We start from the raw sequence: 3,223 nt of genomic DNA, 5'->3' as shown, positions 1-3,223 counted from the left end.
GACTAAATGACAATGAAACACTGCAAATTGAGCACAAAAATGATTATTATGTCACAGCAGGTGAAAGTAACTTTATTTGCATGCAGAGCCATAGCGATGCATGAGGGAAATAGAATGGTTGGTGCCAGTGACAATTCTCACTTGCGCATTTTGACTACTTAGTGGTAGAATAAATACTCCAAAGTAAAACATTACAGAACAACCTGTGATGCTACTGCCAGGATTCTACAAGAGTATATACAGTAATAATTAATTGGTGCCAGACCTGATAATTAGAAAGTAGTACTATCAGAGACCTCTAGACATGAAATAACACCCCTATAGTCACCTTTACACTCATATCAGCCAATATAATAGACATAAGACATGGCTATATGTATAAATATGGAGTTGAGGTTGTTACAGCCGATGTAGGAATTATTGTCCCTGTTGTACCTGCAATAAAAGCCTATTGTTCCGGAAATCAAGTCTGGCGTTTGTGTCTCACCGAACACTACCGTAACATTACTGACACCTAGTGACCAGTGTAGGATATTACATATTGTTATATATTTGACTAATAATAGGCAGTATTCAACTACAAAACAGCATGATTTATTAATTGCTATATTTTTGAAAGAACGTGATGCATTGACGCAGTAAGACATGACTTCCAACAGATGGCACTGTGGTGAAAAAAGCTTGCCTCTATTTTATGTCTCAATTGTAAAATTTGCTCTAATTGTGTCTCATGAATGGAAGAAATTCATTAAAGTGTCTGACTGCCAGATCTCCCTGTTCATTCTCTGCCGTGTGAGGCAACGGCACTCAGAGTTAAAGTCAGACGGAAATTCCACAACAAGTGAGCATGCAAAAATGTAAGCTACCACTTTCTTGACTAATTCTTTAAAACATAATAATATTCATTCATTCATTTTCTATTGCTTATCCTTACGAGGGTAGTGGGGGGTGCTGGAGCCTATCCCAGCTGTCTTCAGGTGAACCAGGTAAACCCTGGACTGGTCGCCAGCCAATCACAGGGCACATATAGACAAACCATTCACACTCACATTCATACCTATGGACAATTTGGAGTCGCCAATTAACCTAGCATGTTTTTGGAATGTGGGAGGAAACCGGAGTACCTGGAGAAAACCCATGTACGGGGAGAACATGCAAACCTATTTTACATTCAGCCGTGTCTCAATTTGTCCTAATTGTGTCACAATTCATTATTGGATGAAATTCATTAAAGTGAGAGAGCTTTGCCCTCCAGCTCAGCTCTCTTTTCACCACGACGGTCCGGTACAGCGACCGCATTACTGCCGAGGCTGCACCGATCCGTCTGTCGACCTCACGCTCCCACTTTCCCTCACTCGTGAACAAGACACAGAGATACTTAAACTCCTCCACCTGGGGCAGGACCTCATTACCAACCCGGAGGGAGCACTCCACCCTTTTCCGACTGAGAACCATGGGCTCTGATTTGGAGGTACTGAGTCTCATCCCAGACGCTTCACAGTCAGATGCAAACCGTCCCAGTAAATGCTGAAGGTTGCAGCCCGAAGAAGCCATAACAACCACATCATCTGCAAATAGCAGAGATGAGATTCTAAGGCCCCCGAACTGGACTCCCCAACACCTTGGCTGCGCCAAGAAATTCTGTCCATGAAAATTGTGAACAGAATCGGTGACAACATCGGTGTATAACATAATAATAAATAATGTTTTTTTTTAAATATATTTTTGTCACGCCCTGTGTGGGTTCGTACGTGACAGTTTGTCCATGTTCCCCGTTTGGGCTTTGGTTTCCGTTTTGAACTCTTTTTGTATTGGACTTTCTCTTTTGCCTCGTCTGCCTTAGTTGCCATGGTCACCCACACCTGTCCCCAATTTGTCCTCTATTTAGTTCAGGTGTGCGCTTCTCCCTTTGTGGGATCATTGTTAGTTTGTCTTACTGCTACCTGAGTTGCCTTTTTCTGCTGCTGCTATTATAGCGAAAATAAATATTATTTACCTGCTATTGGTCCTGCTCTCTGCACAGACATGCCGTACCGTGACAATTTTCAACAAAATGTGTTATATTATTATTAGTAGGACTATATAATAATAATTAACGTGGGCATAAATAAGAGTACAATTGGGTGAGCTTTACTGTGTGCTTGTGAGCTTGGTCAGTAAAAAGAGGAAGAGTAGAGACTGACAATGGAATGGAAATCAGTTGTAATAACAACATATTTGCATCTGAGAAAACATCATTAAACACCTGCTCATTTGTTTCGTGCCTGGCTGAGGCGTGCCTGTGACTGTTAGCATTGAAGACAACATATTTTATAAGGTAATTCAGGCGAAATAACGTCTTACATCACATCACGCTGTTTTTTACGTGTCTTTTTGTTTATTTTATTTTGCAGACATCATGGCCTCATTTCACGTTTTGGAACAGAAAGCCAACCTTTTTGAAGAAATCCATGAGGCCTGTCTAAAAACGTTCTGGATACACATTTGGTTTACTACTGATGTTCTAATCTTCATCATCGGGGTAGTGAGCAACGGAATCATGCTTTGGTTATTTCTTAGAGAAACAAAGTCACTATCAGCCTCACAGGTGAGTTTATGGGGTTCGAACCTCTAATATGTTTGGATTAGCATCACGTGTTTCATACTGTCCTAGTCATTTTCTTACAGGTCCTCGGTCTGAACCTTGTTGTGATGGATTTTATCTACCTCAGTGTATTACCATTCGATTATGCTTATGGCTATATTCGGGCAAGTCGGGACAGCAATAATACAGGTAAGAATGGCTGCAGAACTCATTTTCATGTGAGAATACTACAATAATACTATAATACTACGATAGTACTACTAATCAATAGTACGCTCCGTTTCAGGTTGAATAGCAGAGAGTTGTCTATAATTGAGGTCCATTATTAGAGGCCTCTAGACATGAAATAACACCCCTTTACACCTTTACACTCCTATTACCCATCATAGTAGATATAATAAGCATAAATAAGACTCGTTTTGTTTTCCGACTAATAATAGGCATAGAACGACTGTAAACCTGTGACAAATGGCCTGAACATTAAACATCCATCACTCCTAACACATTCAAACAGTTTTATTGTTCGAAAAGTTAGCATTTATTTAATTTGGCCATGTAAATGTGTCAAGCCATCCTGAATGTAACTCAATGTGATGTAACCCAATCATCTTCCAAGTTTCCTCTCTTTCCATCCAGCAA

The sequence above is a fragment of the Doryrhamphus excisus genome, linkage group LG2, assembly GCF_037039965.1.
Source record: "Doryrhamphus excisus strain RoL-2023G ecotype Guam linkage group LG2, RoL_Dexc_Guam_v1.1, whole genome shotgun sequence".
Classification (NCBI taxonomy): domain Eukaryota; kingdom Metazoa; phylum Chordata; class Actinopteri; order Syngnathiformes; family Syngnathidae; genus Doryrhamphus; species Doryrhamphus excisus.
Note: the sequence above shows the minus strand (reverse complement) of the source record.